The following is a 17,002-nucleotide window of genomic DNA, read 5'->3' on the forward strand; positions in this document are numbered from 1 at the left end:
TACACAGGCCGCAGTAAAAGACCAGAAACATCGTGCCTCTGAAACACAGCAGTGCACGTGTGTACACGCGTGTCAACACTGTGCATTAACAGCTGTGGAGGACTCACCTGAGACACTGTCCGAAACGCTCACCTGACCTTTGGATCCTTCAGGGCAGGTGCCACTACTCCCGGTTTACAGGTGTGGGTGTGACTTAGCAAGTAGTTGCACGGCCCCGGGGGCAGGAGCCTGGGGGCTCCTGACCGAGCGCGGTGGGGCTGAACCATAGCCATCACAGGTCATGGGCTGCCACCACACCGACCCCTGCTCCCTCGGTGCCAGGCCTGGACAACTGGCCTTCCCCCTTCTCAGAGGGCCCGCCTGCCACCCAGACACTGCACTCCTCGCTCCCTGAGGAGCACCTTGTGTTCAACTCAATCTCTGCTCTTTCTTTCCACTTAATCACATCCAGGAGCCCGGGCACGGACGGCTTGACTCACCCCTGAGGGGTCGATGTCAGTCAATGAAGAGGACACTTCCCGATACTGAGGCGCCTGCCCCGCAGCGTCCCTGAGGAGAGTGTACAGCCCCGGGGGTGGGCGTGCCAGGTCCCTGACCATGCCTTGGCCTCCCTGGGCCAGCGTCCCTAGAGACGTGCCCCTCAGGGTCCCCCCGCCACGCCAGGCTGCAGCCCCTCAGAGCTACTCTGTGGAGTCCCAGCCCGTCGGGGGCAGAGCCGCAGGTGGACTCCAGGCCTGCCCACCTCCCCACCCCCAGACCCTGTGCTCTCTGTGCACCGCAGCCTCAGGACGCAGGCTCCTGCCCCACTAGGACTTGTCCTTTCTTCTGGGGAAGCGACCTGGGCCGTATTCTCGGGCCGTGTCAGCTCAGACCAGTTCACCCAGGAACCTCCTGCTGGCACTCATGGGCAGGACAGCCTGGCCACCAGTCAGGGGCAGGGGACACGTGGGCCAGACATGCCGGCTGTCTGGAGTGAGGCCGGGGCTCACTTGTCCCTTAGCTCATCCCTCGACGAGTATTTCCTGACCCCCCCAGTATGCTCCAGGGACTGTTGGGGTGTTTGATATGGCAGCAGCAGGCACAAGAGACAACAGCCACACCCTCGTGGGCCTTCTATGCAGCAGGAGCAGATGTGCAGCGGATGCCACAGAGAGAAGAGTGCTACAGACAGAGGGACCAAAGGCCTGAGGCTGTGGGAGGATGGACATGGGGGTCGGGGCATGAACCTGGGGAGGACAGGGGCGCAGGTCGGGGGTGAACAGGGGGAGGGATTAGGGGTCGGGGTGTGAACCTGGGGAGGACAGGGGCTCGGGTTGGGGTGTGAACCGGGGGAGTACGGGCATTCCTAAATACATTTGTATTTTAAAGTGAGGAAGTAAAACGTCCTACAACACACATAAAAGCCAGGAAAATGCTCTCAAGTGTCCAGAGCATGGTCTTCTCAAATTCCGAGAAGGCATCGAATTTCTGTCCCCTCAAAACACTGTGGGAGACTCAGGGATGGACAGGCTCCCTGGGGCCCGGAGGTGTCCACTTGCCAGAGCAGCCCGAGTGACAGGTGGAGCCTGTGGCCGCCACCCTGGAGGAGCCAGGGCGGCCCTACTGCTGTCCTCCCACGGCCGGCCTGACTGCTTCAGCCCATGGTGGGCAGCCTGGTCAGTGGTGTGCCAAGGCCCTGCCAATGGTAAACACAAGCTGCCAGGCCGCAGGGAATGCATGGGGATTGCATACATGGGACCCTTCCTCCCAGAACGGCTCTGCCTACAGACTCTGCATCCGTGTTGTTGGCCACTGTCCTAAGGAACTCTTGGCTGAACCAAACGCCATCACATATCAGCTGGTCTGGGAAAAGACAGAGGCAAACAGGGTAGCAGGACCATGTGAGGTCCCTCTGATGCAGGGGTCAGAGGGAGAGATATGTGTGGGAGGCACCAGGCCCAGAGCTCCAGCTCTGGCCACCATGTCACCTCCATGGGCCTGTGTGCAATCTATAAAGTGCTGTCAGCAGGACCTGCCTCTTCAGGTTGGTGGTACACATGAGCAATGCCGAATTTGTGGAGGGCCTGCCTGGCAGGCCCTCAGACGGCCACCCCAGCGGTGTCCTCGGGCCCCTGCCCGGGATTGGAAAGAGCCTCCCGGGTCGGGCTCCTCTCTATCCTCCACCCCACGTGGCTCCTCTGGGCCTGGTTCTCGTGGGTTGGACATGAATGAGCTCCAGCGTCACCTGTGCACAGGCCACCACGCCAGCCCCTTGGAATGAGTGGGGGAAGCAGACCACGTGCATGAGCTCCAGCCTCTCCCAGAGCACCCTCCACAGCACAGCCTGTGCCTTCCCGTCCCTTCTGCTCATGGGGACAGGGTGACACCAGCATTCCCTGTCGATGTTAGCAGCACCCTGTGCCATCTGAAGAGTGTCTCTATTTGGATGACAAATGACACGGCACAGAGCAGGAAGGTAACCAGCAGGACATTGGCATCGTGAGGTTCGCAGGCACGGTTCATTAAATAGCAGTAATTCCTACAGAAAGACCCAGAAAAGCAGCCCCAGGTAGTGGTTTCAAACTGCTTTTCTTTCTACAAGGAGCAGATGCTTCCACTCTTGAATCTAAGAGCACGGCGTGGAACAGGCGCTGAACAGCCCTCCGTTACCAGGACGAAGGCATGCATGCCTGAAACCTCAGGTGACAGCCTCCTTTGGACTCTTCTCTGCACATTCCTGCTTCTTTAAAGCTCCAGGAAACCCATGTTCCAAACACAGAGCTGGCCTCATGTGTCTCAGATGTCCGAGTGCAGATCCTCTAGGATCAGAGGAAACAATGCAGGACCAAGTAGCTTCCCTGGGAGGCAACCCCAGGAATGCCAATCTGGAGTGACCAGGGACGGAGTGCAGAGCCAGTCAGCCAGCAAGGCCCCTGGTGGGACCAGAGAGCTCTGGGGCCCTCACCCCAGCTTCTCAGCCCTGCGGACACTGAGTCTCAAGCATCTTTGGTCCATGCTGGGCAGGCCGGGAGGCCCTGGCGGCCAGAGAAACCCAGGCAGAGACACAGGTGCTGGCAGCTAGGAGTCCACCCAGTGTGTGCTCAGGCTCAGGGGGACATGGGGCCAGGGGAGCATGAGACCTGGGGGACGTGGGGTCAGGGGGACATAGGGTCAGGGGGGGACATGAGACCAGGAGTACGTGGGGTCAGGGAGACTTGGAGACCAGGATAATGGGTCCAGGGGGACATGGGGGCCGGGGATATGGGGCCAGGGGTATGTGGGGACTGGAAGTGAGACCATCCCTCCGCGGTGGACCTGTGGACGTGCGGGCTGCTTTCCAACCCTGGGTTGTGGGGATGTCCAGTGTGTTGCCGGGGTCAGCACATGTGGTCTTCACTGGGGATTCTCGGTCACGCTGGGTGACAACCATGAACAGCATCACCAGGGCTTGCCACATGCCCGCAGGCAGCTGGAGAGCCTCGGCTCTGGACTGAGCGTGTGGCGCTAACGCATGCGGCAGGGACAGCACGCACCCACCACTACCTCCCACCAGAGAGGATGTCATAGTCTCACAAACCGAAATTCTAACCTCAAAACCACTGTGTGTGGGGGGGGAGGGGGGCCTTAAGCTCCACGCCCCCACTTCCCAGCCGGAGCCAGGCAGGAATCTTCTGATCTGCCTGGAGCGGCAGCTGGGTTTTCTCCTAGTAGATCCTTTCCAGAGGGCAAAGCCCAGCAAGGGCCTGGTAGTTCATGCAGCCAGCTACTTATTGCCCCAGCCGTGAGCGAGCCTGCCAGCACCCCCCCACCCGCAACCACCTGAGCAGATGTCTTCGTATGTTCCAGGACGAACCTTTGCTGATCTGAGGGTCTCTGTGCTGTTGGGAATGAAGCTGAGTGTCTTTCTATGATGTGTAAACCCTATTTCTTCCTTTCCTATAAACTTTGGGACAATTTTCCCATTTTTCTGTTGAGCTATCATCCTCTTAAAATCAATGGCATTTAGATGTCCGTTCTGTCCCATGTTGGGAAGGGGGTGTGTTCAAGTTGCTACAAGTGACGGCATCTTCTCTTAAGTCAGCAGGAAGTTGACTTTCAAACACTTTTAGGGTGATGGAGTATTTAATTATATTTCTAAATGTATATTCTGGGGGAAAAACTGTTTACCAAAGTTTGAGGGTCTAGGGGATCATTCAGTTCTTTTCATGATGATCCACACACCTACAGATAATGTGGGGCACACATCTGAGCTGCAGAGGAGGTCTGTCCTGCTGCACAGGTTCAGTGCGGTGCCAGGGGGGTCAGAGGGGGCGGGACCAAAGCAGGTGGGGCCCAGGGGGCTTCCAGCAAGTCTTTCCTGGAAGGTGGGTTCCCTCTGGGTCCCTCTGGTGAAGCCTGATGTACGGTTCCTGTCCCATCTGTGTGTGACCTCAGCACTTCCAGGCGCCGGGGTGTGTTGTGCGCAGAGGAGCCACCTTCCCAGCTACCCAGGGAGCTGCAGGCAGAGGCGGGAGGGTGTGCCTAGGAGTGCTGTGTGCCGCCCCCACAGGGCTTCCCTGATGGATGGCTGTGGCTGCTGTGGGCCTTGTCACGTCACTAGGGAGGTTCGGTGAGTGAGTCTGGGGTGGCATAAGCTGGAAGTCAGGGCCTCGGATCCCTCAGTCTTCCCTTTGAGGAAGCAGCAGGAAATCTTGGCAGCAAGTTTCCATGAACTAAATGATGAATTGCTTTCTAGTAGGTGAGATCTTGCTCGTTTAACACAACTTCCACATTCCCCCAACCTCTTGGCTAGCCACTGCCTCTGAGAAGCCCTCCCAGCTGCCCTGGACCTTTCTGGGTGCCATCCAGAGCACCCTCTTGTCTCCTGTAGAGCTCCCCTCTGTCCCCCAGACTGGAATTCCAAGGAGCCCTGTCCTCAGGGGTGGTTTCTGGCACACAGGTGTTCATGAGGCATTTCCCGACCAGAGGCACAAGTATGCACAAGATGCAGCTTGGCCGTTTTCTCTCACATGGAACCTCCAGCTCCGCTTTCCAAAGCCAGTGCGCACATTGTCCCCCAGCTTGCTGGAAACTCCTTCCCTGCCCTTCCCCCTGAGCCGTTACTGGAGGAGCAGGTGAGTCTGGCCTGAGGGGGGCATCACCAGGGCCGCCATCCCTCCAGCGCAAGGGACTTGAGCTGAGGCCAGAGCGTCCTAAACGGATCTGCGGTACCAAAGGGGCCGGCTCTGGGGTGGCCTGCGGGCGTGGGGCGACCGGCTCCGCACCGCTCTGTCGGGTGCCCCGCGGCCTGACGCCCCTGTTCCTTTGCAGGCACTGTGTCCTGAGCGTGGCCGGCACCTGGGCCATGGCCCTGCGCCCTGAGCCCGCGGGCGGCCGGCGTGTCACCATCAGCGTGGGCGGCTGCAGGGTGCACCTGGCTGGGCGGCGCTGGCCGCTGTCCCCTCGCGCCTGGAGCGCCCGCGGGCCGCCGAGGCCACGATGAGGTCCTGCGCGTGTGCGACTGACGCGGGCCGCGACCAGCTCGTCTTGGCCCTCTGTGCAGTCGTGGCGCTGCTGCGCGGGGAAGCTGTGGCTGCTGGGCCCGGGTGTGCTGGCCTTGGGCGCCGAGCTGCCTGCTGGGGCACCAACGAGGCGAGGAGGAGGAGGAGGAGGAGGAGGAGGAGGCGGCCGAGGCTCGTGGGGCCGGGGAGCCCGGGGGGCGCGGGGCGGGCCGGTGCCTGCAGGACCTGCTGGACCTGCTGGACAACCCGCGCTCCGCCGGGCCTGCAAGCTTGGCCTGCGTGTCCGTCGCCTTCGTGGCCGCCACAGCGGTCGGCCTGTGCCTGAGTACCCACATCCGCGCGGAGGAGAGGCCGGTGAGCAGCGGCCTGCAGGGTGGGTGGGGGAGTGGGAGTGGAGCTGGGCGCGGGCAGACCTGGTTCCCAGCTGGGGTGGCTGTGGCCAGGGCGGAGGTGGGGGACAGCGGAGGTGGGGGACAGCGGGGCCTGGAGGCAGCTAGGCCCTGGGAGAGCAAGCTGAGCACTAGCCTCTGACGCCCCCACCCCTTGCAATGCAGCTGACCCGCGGCCTGGTGCACCCTCCCTGCTCTGCTCAGAGCACCCACAGTGAGCCTTCCCAAGGAGGCCCACAGGTCACCCCCAGCTGGGGGCTGACTGGTTTCAAGCTCCTCAAGGTGGCCTCGCCTACAGCAGTCCCTCCCCAAGGCTGCGCCGTCAGGCCTGGCAGTGAAGACTTCTGGCCAGTTCATGACGGCCTGCAGAGCTGCCTGCTGTAATCCCAAGTGCTGCCATCTTGAACCAGGGGTACGTGACCCCACATTCTTGGGGGGTTTTAGAGCTCAGGCAAACCTAGGGGTGGCTCTGCTGATGTGCTGGGGCACGTTTCTGAGCAAATGGCAGACTTCCTGCCACACTGTGGTCTGTGCGAATGCCAGCTTGTGTGGCAGATGTTCCTAGGTGAGGCTGTAAGTTACCTGAGGCATGTCAGTGTTTGTGCACTGAGGGCACCACAGAACATTCAGGAAGGATTCAGGAGGGCCCTAAGGTGTGCCGTCTGGGCAAGAGGGCTGGGACACAGGAGGGTGCAGTCTGTGAGGGACAGTCACATGTTGCCCTGCCTTTCCTCTTCTCCACAGCCCCCTGCTCCCGCCTTCCAGCAATGGGCAGACCCAAACCCCCTCCTGGGGCCGCGAGCTGAGATCAAAGCCTCAGAGCCCTTCAGAGGTCGCAGGGTCTGCGGAGCACACCTGCTGGGGTCCTCCCATTACCCAGAGACACAGTGAAGAGGCAAGGGAGGGCTGTGGAGTACCTGGCCCAGCACGGAGCAGGTGCTGAATAGAGGAAGTGTTGTCAGTCATGGTGTATTGGGTGTGGTAAGATATACCTAGACTTTCCCTTGACCATTGTAAAATGTGCTGTTCAGTGGTTTTAAATACCGTCTCGTGGTGCGATTATCACCACCCTCCGTATCCAGAACTGTCCCTTCTTCCCTAGGAGGAGCACCACGTCCAGGTTCATCCATGTGGTAGCAGGTGCCAGAATGTCCTTCCATTTCAAGGCTGAATTCTATTTCACTGTTATGTATCCACCACATTTTATTTGTTCATTTACCTATGGACAGGTGGGTGGCTCCCACTCCAGGGTCACGGCATGTAACGCTGCTGTGAACATTCATGTAAAAACACCTGCTTGAGTCCTTGCAATTATTTTGGGTGAACCTCCAGGTGTAGACTTGCTGGGTTGTATGGTAATTCTAGGTTTACTTTCTTGGGGAACCTCTGCACTGTTTTCCACGGCAGCTGCACCACTGACTCTCCAGGCACGGGGCAGATGGGATGGACGGCAGAAGGGAACAGAGAAACTTGGGATATTGCGCCTTTTCTTGTTGGGGTTTTCCCAGTAGAATTTAACTTGAAAGTCACAGGGCTAAAGTATTTTCTCTATGTGTTTTCTGGTTTTAAATAAGTGGTTAAGAGATTTTTTTTTCATTCTGAAGGCTCCCAACTGAGTCCTCCAAGGCATGGGTTGGCAGGCTTTGGGCCCCTGGCTCTGACATCCGTGGGCCTTTACGGGTGACAAGCATGCCCGCCCTGCTCCTTCTGCACCATATTCACCTGGATGTTCCTAGGAAAGGCCCCAGTGTGTTCTGGAAAACCGTGTTGGGAGAGAAGGGCGTGTCCTGGAGAATTGTAGGTGAGCTGAAATAGTTCCCTCAGTCACCTGTTTGCTCTCTGGCAGCAATGGTGTCCACAGTTATTGTTTTGTGTTGGCCTGGAGATGCGGAAAGGAGAGAAACCACTGTCTTCCCCGCGTATGAAAGGGATTGGAGCATGGTGGGCTGTGTGTGATTCCCGGGGCTGTGAGCACATGCACAGGCTGAAGGATGCTCGAGGCAAAATACAAATCCCGTCTGATTCCACTCGCACAGGGCACCTCGAATCACCAAATCTGGATGACAGAAGGCTGGGTGGGTACAGGAGCTGGGCAGGGGTCGGGGGCTCTGGACTGAGGGAAAGGACGGTGCCTAAGTGTGGACGTGCCCGATGCCGCTGAGCTGTGCACTTACAAATGGCAAAGGTGGTAAACATGACGTTCTGCATATTTCACACGTGGGAAGTCAGCGGCTCAGCTGTGTGGGCAGGAGAGGGTGGCCGGGGCCCTGGGGGGCACCCAGCGGCTGGCCCTTTGCCCCCAGGGTGGTTGACAGTTGTGTCTGTCTATCTTTCCGTGTACTCCGCTCCTTCTGGTGCTGGTCGCCTCGGGGCAGGCACAGGGTACGCGGGTGCAGCCCAAGGCGTGGGGAGACCAGGTTCACCTGGTTCTGCAGTTGTCCCATCACAGAAGAGTTTCTGGCTTCCTGGTCTACAGCCCCGAGTATCCCTGTGCTCCCCATGGGACACAGTCCTGGGGTGATGCCTCACCCTGGCCTGCGGTTGGGGGGGAGGCCCACCCCTGCACCACACACCTGGAGCCTCAGTAGGAGTGCCTGGGGACAGGTGGGTGGGTCTTGCAGTCTGTGTGGGCGGGGCCTGAAGATGAGTGGGTGGGGCATGGATTGGGGTTGGGGCTAGTGCCCAGACGGGTGGGTCTAGAGCCTGTATGGGCAGGGCCTGGAGCCCTTTGCCCAGTCAGGCCAAACCTGAAATAGGCTCTGACGCCCAGGATCACAGGCACCACCTCAGAACACCCTGAGGACCCTGGGCCAGGAGGTGTCCTTCCCAAGGTTTAGCTCTCCCACCACAGTGAGACAGTGAGTCCTGGGAGCCCCTGGGGGTTTTGAGGGGCTTCTCCAGAAAGGCTGTAGGGGACACATTGCCCCCTCCTTACTCATTTCTGCCTCCTACTCCATCCTTCTAGGATGAGGAGGGCCCCTGAGCATCCAGACATAGGTGCAGGAGCACCCACAGCCACCAGGGCCGTGACCCCAGCTGCCCCAGAAGGACCCTAGGCCAGGCTGAGCAGGGGCAGGGGCTGGGCCCGGCCACTGTGTGTGCCCCACATGACCCCAGGGCTGTGAGTGCAGCCAGGGCTTGGGGACCCGAGGGCCCCTCCTCTGGCCCCTTCAGCACTGCCCCAGGGCTTAGCCCAGGCCCCCAGCACCTCTGTTCTGACAGTGACAGGGTGGCACTTCGGTCCCTTGTAGGGGCCTTCACCCGCAGGTGCTGCTCCTGTGACAAACCTCATGGGCTGCCTGGGGGAAAACCCACATGTCTCCCCTCACAGTCCTGGCCCCAGTCTCCCCAGGCAGAGACCCCGGGAGGTCCCAGGGAGGGCACCTGCCTCTCCTTGCAGCTTTCCAGCCGTCAGGGCATGCATGCTCCTGCTTATGGCATTCCTCCATTCTCATGGTCTCCTTCCTCTGCCTCTCACTCTTGGGGCTCCATCTCCTGAGGACCCAGGATGACACCGGGGCCTCGATCCAGGAGTGTCCCCAGGGGACTGGGCACGCTGCCATCCTGGCCAGCGCTGTGGTCAGACTGCTTGTGCTGTGCTCACACTCTCAGGCTGAGCAAGTGTGAAAACCACATAAAGTGGTCGCTGGGCGCCGTGGGTCAAACGTGCACCCTGCAGGATGTCCAGAAAAGTGCTATGGTCTTGCCAGCAGGTGAGCATGTGGGGTGGAGACCTTGCTGTCAGGCGTGTGTCTAAGCACAGGACAGAGCCGACCAAACTCAGGGAACACGCTGCAGTCCAGGATCATTTGCAGGCAAAACCCTGGCTGCGTGTGGCTGACAGCTCTCCAAACCTGAGGAGGAGTCATGCTACCTTGCACTCCAGCATCTCGGGTCCACCCAGGCCCCACCCACGGTCCTCCGAGCCCCTAGCCCCCAGGGCCATGGCTGCCAGCATCTTGGCTCCCACCTGCAGGACCCCCAGCGTGGCACACAGAACCCACCCTGCCTGATCCCAGAGGCCTGTACCTTGAAGTGGGTGCCCTCTGCATCCCCCCCCAACGCGCACCCTACACACACACCCCTGCACACCCGCTACGAATGGGGTTCGTCCCTAGTGCTGGGTCCGCTGGTGGCTCGCTGCCATCCTGAGCCCTAAATGTTCTCACAGCCAGGCCTGGGGGGCATGTGCTCAATGGCCCCACCCCGTTTGCAGGGACAAATGTCCATGGCCAGAAAGGTGCGTTCAATTCTCTGACCCCAAAAAGTATTTTTTTTTAATTTTTATTTATTTATGATAGTCCCACAAAGAGAGAGAGAGGCAGAGACATAGGCAGAGGGAGAAGTAGCTCCATGCACCGGGAGCCCGATGTGGGATTCGATCCCAGGTCTCCAGGATCGCGCCCTGGGCCAAAGGCAGGCGCTAAACCGCTGCGCCACCCAGGGATCCCCAAAAAGTATTTTCTAAACCGGAATATGCCCCATGCGCACCGTACTTTCCCACAGCTCCTACAAGAAGTAACGGCGGTGCTGCTAATCCCACGACACTCCGCTTTCCAACCACCCTGCAGGGGCTTCTCTCAGCAGGCAAGTAGATGTTCTAGTGCCGGGTGCTTGGCCAGAGCATGGGATCTGTGCCACCGTGGAGTGAGGGGGTGGGGGGGGTTACCGCTTTTGCCGTGGAGACTGCAGGCCCCCAGCTGAGGATCCTGCCCTGCATCTCAGTAGGAGCCTGAGCCAGAGGCCCTCTGTGGCCTTCACCTTCAGGGTGTAGGAGGCTCTGAGAGGCGAGAACAGCATGCGGCTACCCCGTGAGCATGCACCCTGATTACTGCGGGAAAAATCAGGAAGCAGGCATTGACTCTCCTGTGAGTTTGGGGTGACAAGGCCACCACGGCCACAGAGTGACATGTTTTTTAGGGCCTGGATGGCCGGACATGGCCGGGTGAGGCTGAGGCCGTGCCGGATGTTGGCAGTCGTGAGACATTGGTTTATCTCAGGCTTCTGGGGGAGGCCTCAGAACTGCTGAGGACGGGGGACGGGAATTTGCGCTCCAGCTAACAGCTGCTGGATACCTCTTGTATGGTGGCAGCTGGGGTGTCGCTGGGAGAGAGTGTTGAACTCCCCTGGTGGCTGGCCCTGGGGACTGGCCATGCATAGCAGGCTGTCAGAGGACACGGTATCTCAAGGAGGGTGTGCCTGTCACAGCTGTCATGTCCCTTCACCCTGTGCTGGTGCCGGGCTCAGGCCGCCTTTCTCTTGCATGTTTGCGTGACTCAATCAAGGCCTGTATAATTAGTTATAGATTCCACGACTGTGATTTCAGCCTCAAGTTTGCTGGGAACATTTTGGCAGCAGCATCTAAAGCCGGTGACAAAGCTTCTATGGCATGTGGCACAGCAGCCATCCGTGGAGTTGTGCCAGATTCTCAGAGTCAGAGCTTCACTCTGAGCCAAGCTAGGAATTTGCAGAGAAACAGAACCAGAACCAAGGCAACGGAGCCTATGTCTCTGTCGGACAGAAATGTCTGACCTGTGCCCACCTGCCGTGGTGTTTGGGGAGGACGGGCCTGGTCTGCACACAGGCTCATGGCGGCAGGGACTCATGGATCACCCCTGGAGTATCACCCACATGTCCTTGGTCCAGATCCCATGGACTTTGGCTACAGACTCTAGAGCTGATGCTAGAACAGGAGACTTTGGGGCTGTGGCCTAATGTCCAAGGTGATGGTTTGAGGAAGTTGGGCCTTGGGAGGTGATGAGGTCATGAGGGTGGAAGCCCCGTGATGGGATGAGTGTCCTTATAAAGGGGCCTGGAGAGACCCTCAGCCCTTCATTGGGAAGACTTGGTGAGAAGACGCTGTGTGAAGAGAGGCCAACCCTCAGCACTCCTGAATCCACTGGTGCCTTCAGTTTGGGCATCCAGCCTGCAGAGCTGCGAGAAATAAATGTCCATTGCTTCAGCCCCACTGAGGCTTTCCTACAGCCGCCCTAGCGGACATAGCTGGCGGGTGGAAGAGGCCCCCAGCTCTGAGCACAGGCACCGGGGCTTTCCTCCTGGGAAGAGGGGCTTTTCCCATCCACAGTGGCCTCAGAAAGCAGCGCTGGCTCGGGCCAGACCACGGGGCATCCCCCTAGCATGCAGGGCTGGTCAGTGGGGCACACTCAGTAAAGGAGAATGCTGTCCTGGCCAGGCAGCCACAGGCCCAGGTGAGGCCTGTTCTTTGCTGGATGGAGGAAGGTAAGACTGACGGGACCTGCCAGGCCTTGCGGGCTTCCCCAGGGGCACAGGGATGTGGGGTGCAGAACAGCAGCAGCAGTGCTCCTGGTGACCTAAGGAAGCCACAGAAGAGAGTGGATTTGGTTGGTTGATCTTCCCATTTGCCAACATCTGACCCAGGAATCAGCAAAACCCAGGGTCCACATGGGGAACGGGATGTGCCTGCCCGTGGAGGCTCTCATTCTGGTTCACCTTGCTCTTCTGGAGGGTGAGGACGATAGCCTCCAGGGCTGCTAAGACAGGCAGGCAGGCACCGGGTGGGATGGGTGCCCCAAGGAGTGCTCTCACACCACCGGGTTCCTCAGCTCTGCTCCCACCCTTCCCGGTTGCTCAGGCGCCAGGCTGCGAGGGCTCCAGACCCCCAGATCCCAGACCCCCAGGGCCAGGCCGGTGCTCCACACTCCGCTCCAGGGCCTCAGGCAATCATCGCCCCACTTTGAAGAGACCCTTTGGTGAGGCCCTTACAGGCTCTGGACACGGCCAGGAACGCCAACGTATCGTATTTATACGATAAATATAAAGCTCAGGACGTTCCCCCTCCATTTCTGCACAAATTTGACAGGAAAAAATGGGGGATTTGTATTTTGGATTTGTGCTTCAGTCTGAAAAAAAAGAAAAACAAGACTTGAACTCAAACGCCTAGAAGACAGGCTACAAGAGTCTCCTTTTAATAAGAGCATTCTCTTTTTTTATTTTTATTTTTATTTATTTATGATAGTCACAGAGAGATAGAGAGAGAGGCAGAGACACGCAGAGGGAGAAGCAGGCTCCATGCACCGGGAGCCCGACGTGGGATTCGATCCCGGGTCTCCAGGATTGCGCCCTGGGCCAAAGGCAGGCGCCAAACCGCTGCGCCACCCAGGGATCCCAATAAGAGCATTCTTTAGAGCAGTTTCAGGTTCACAGAAAAATTGAGAGGCAGGGACGGAGATTTCCCATAGACCCCTGCCCTGACATGTGCAGCCTTGCCGTTGTCCACACCCCCACCCTGACGTGCGTGCACCCATCACCCTGCGGAGCCCCCAGGGACATGTCATTCACCCCCTAGCCCACAGCTGCCACCTGGGCTCTGTCCTGGTGCCGTCCTTTCCCCACGATGGCGTCTTACTGGTGGTTTCACTGCCCCAGCCTAGGGTCACACAGGATGTAGCTCTTCACACTGGCTTCTTCCACTTCCTGATGTGCCCTCGAAGTTCCTCGGCATCTTGTCTTGGCTCTAGAATATCTCTCTTTACTACTGAATAACGTCACCTCGTCTGCATGGACCAGTTTATTTATCCACCACCTACTGAAGGGCACTGCGTGGGCTTCTGGGTTTTGGTAGTCATGGATAAAGCTGCTGTAGCTATTGTGTGCAGATGTAGTTTTCAGGTCGTTTGGATAAATAATTAGGAGTGTGACTGTGAGATCAAAGGATAAGAGAACATTTGTGTTTTGTGAAAACCCCACACACCATCTTCCAAGGTGGCTGCAGTGTGTTGCTTTCGGGCCACAGCAGGCAGCAGGTGCTGTGGTTTCACATCCTCTACAGAATTTGGTGTCATCAGTATTTTGGATGTTGGTCATTCTAACAGGTGTGTGCTGCTATGTCATTGTTGCTTTACTTGCACTTCCCTGCAGGGGCGCCTGGCCGGGGGAGGGGTGCGGGGGGGCTCTGTCGGTTGAGTGTCCGATTCTTGATTTAGGCTTCGGTCGTGATCTCGGGGTCCTGGGATCGAGCCCCGCATCGGGCTCTGTGCTTGATGACGAGCCTGTCGGAAAGTCTCTCTCTCTCTGTCGCTGTCTCTGTCTCTCTCTCTTCCCCCCACACACATGTGCACATGCTAACTCTAAAATAAGTCTTCAAGAACAAGCACTTCAGGGGCAGCCCAGATGGCTCAGCGGTTTAGCACCGCCTTCGGCCCAGGGCATGATCCTGGAGACCCAGGATCGAGTCCCATATCGGGCTCCCCGCATGGAGCCTGCTTCTCCCTCTGCCTGTCTCTGCCTCTCTCTCTCTCTCTCTGTCTCTCATGAATAAATAAATAAAATCTTAAAAAAACCACACACACAAAAAACCAAGCACATCTGCATTTCCCTGACAACATACAACCTGACACATCCTTTCCTTGGCGCGTCTTATGTGAGAACGCAGTCAGGCTCCCAGAGCCAAAGCTGGCCACACTCAGGCCCACCCTATGGCTGAGGCCTCCAAGACTTTAACCCTCAGACTCATCCGCCCTGCGCGCCCAGCTCTTCGTCAACTGTAGTTGGCATTTTCCTGCCCCGTGCTGGCTCCCAGAGGGGCTCCCGTGGCTGCTGTCACTTGGGTGCTGGGGGAGCACGGGGCCACCCTCACTGATCCAGGAGAATGCCTGGCTGTCCTGTGTGTTCCCACTGGGCTGGGGGGTGACTCCCAAGCGCGTGGGCGCAGACCCGCAGTCTGGCCCCAGGGCTCCTCTACCATCATTTGCACAGGGGCTGTTTCTCTGCAGACGACACCAGGTGTGGGAAGCTCTGGAGGTTGCATGCAGGGCAGCTGCAAGGCCCAAGACCTACCTGTCCACCTTGCCAGCCCTAGTACCTCATCCTGTACCTGCAGGCATCTCAGAGCTGTTGAGATAACAATAATTCATGCAAATCACATCAGACTATGCTTCGCACACAGAATTAAGTAAGTGGCAGCAACTTTTACCTTTCTGCACTGAGGAGGATGCCCGGCACTCGGGGATGGGGTGGGTGGTGAGAAGGCAAGCTGCTTCCTGCAAGCTGGCTGCAGAGGAAGGGGGAGCTGACTGAGGAGGCCGCTGGGGTGGGACATTGCACCTCGCTGGCCATCTGTGGGGTGCGCCCACCACGACATCCACCTGTGCCTCCCCTCCTGTGCGTGGAACTGCCCCCTCCCTCTCAGCCAGGGGGAGCCCCCCAGCCTGTCCCCCAGTGGCACGGGGAGAAGGTGGGCAATGCTCCCCCCAGGCTTCCCCTGCTGTCAGCACAGGTTACAGACTCCCTTGTCCCCCTGCAGCTGCTAGCGCAGGAGCAGCTCCGAGAATGAGCAGCGTTTATCACAAGTGAAAATAGAAACTCTCTGCACATTTGTGTAATCCCATTGCCATCCAGCATTTCTGTCACGGGACTGAACTATTTTGACTTACAAGCCATATTCATGAGGGACCTAAATTTCTCCAAGCACAGGCTCATCAGGTGTCACTCAGTTGGGGGAAGAGACCTGAGAATTCAGACTATTTTAGGCTCCACTTAAGCCTGAAATATTAAATATAACAGGAAGGGATGTTGATAATAATGAGACATTAACTATTCTAACTCAGCCTACTGGCTATTCCCGAATGAGCCTGTGCTGCTTATTTAATCGAACATGTTGACTGAGCGGTTGGTAGGGCCTGGGGTTGGGACCTGGGCAGGAAACACGCTGGTGAAACCCATACCCTGGGGGTCCTGGACCCCTGAAGGGCAGGCACTGTCCCCACAGGCTGGGCTCTGAGCCCTGTCCAAGGAAGACTCACAGTGTGTGACTGGAAATGTCCAGCTCGAGAAATAAGCTGGGTGCTTCCCCGAGAACTGGTGTGTGGCCTCAGGGCTAGGGAACACAGCCGTCAACCTCGTGCCCTGTCTGGGGTCGGGGGTCCTATCAGGGGTTGAGTCCTGTCTGGGGTCAGGGGTCCTGTCTGGGGTCAGGTCCTGTCCGGGGCTGGGTGCTGTCCCGGGGTTGGAGGTCCTGTCCAAGGTCGGGTCTTGTCCGGAGTCGGGTCCTGTCCAGGCACTGGGATTGCCTCCCCCGTCTGTCCCCCACCGGCCCCCAGGGCAGCCCCAGTGGTCCCCAAGCTGCCTGGAGAACATCCTTTGCTTTCGACGTGTGTCCCTGACTGTCTCTCGCTCTCTGTGGGAAGCGTGGAGGGCACAGTGCATTGACGCCCAACCATGATGTTGGAAGGCAGCGCCTAGGCCCTGGACATGGCAACATCTGAGCAGCTGTGCTTGTTCCCTCCTTGCACCTTTTCCCAGTACAGTCACAGACTCCTCAGGAGGGGACCCGCAGCCAACCTGCCGCATTAGGGCCCTTCCCCTGCCCCCTGCGTCTTCCCCGTGCCCCTGCATATTCCACCTGCTGGCCCTCCTTGGCCTCCCCCGCAGCCGCCTCCCCTGCCCCTCTGTCCCATCCTTTGCTCCTATCATCCCAGCCCCTGGGTGGCCTCTCCAGGGGCTCTGCCTCCCACCTCCAGGCCTCCTCTGTGCAAGCCCCTCCATCTGCAGCCTCTGCACCTGTCTTATCACCATGGGCATTGGGAGCCGCCTGCAGCACAGCATACGGCAGCACGTCCCAGGAGGAGCCATTTGTCTCCTCACCTTGCATGGGCAGCGAGAATGGCCCATGGTGGGTCCTTGTGGTACCAAGTCCTAGCGTCTGTTTGGACAGCTGTGAGTGATGACAGTACAGCAGGTGTCAGTGAAGGCAGAGGGCAGGGTCCTGCCCAGGGAGCAGCCTCAGCATCTGGGAGGGGGCTTAGTGCAAGGGAAGACACGGCCGTGGGTGATGCAGGTGTAACCGCCAGCCGTGGGCCAGGCCATTGCAGAACATGTTCTCCGATCTCAGCCTCCCAAGGGCACCCGGGGTCACACGTGCTGGGGAGGCGGCCTGGCCTGGCCGACGTCTGATGGTGGCCCCGGGACCAGCTCCTTACAGGGCTCACACGTTAGGGGCAAGTCCAGGCCCTCTGCTCCATTTGTTTCCAGCTTTACTCCCAGCTTTGCTCCTGCAGCTCCGTGTAACCACCTGTGGGTTCTGCCCCACCCCCTGACCCTCATCTGTGACCTGTCCCTCCCCCAACCCCAGGCTGACAGGTGGGGATTCTGTTC

At 58.8% G+C, this 17,002-nt stretch overlaps 1 protein-coding gene across 1 annotated transcript in view; it reads left to right on the forward strand.

Moving 5' to 3' along the window:
- KCNG2 (potassium voltage-gated channel modifier subfamily G member 2) overlaps nt 1-17,002 on the forward strand; it is a 60,596-nt gene that overhangs the window by 32,052 nt on the left and 11,542 nt on the right. The window lies entirely within an intron of this gene.

Source organism: Vulpes lagopus, chromosome 24 (genome assembly GCF_018345385.1).
Source record: "Vulpes lagopus strain Blue_001 chromosome 24, ASM1834538v1, whole genome shotgun sequence".
NCBI classification, from domain to species: Eukaryota; Metazoa; Chordata; class Mammalia; order Carnivora; family Canidae; genus Vulpes; species Vulpes lagopus.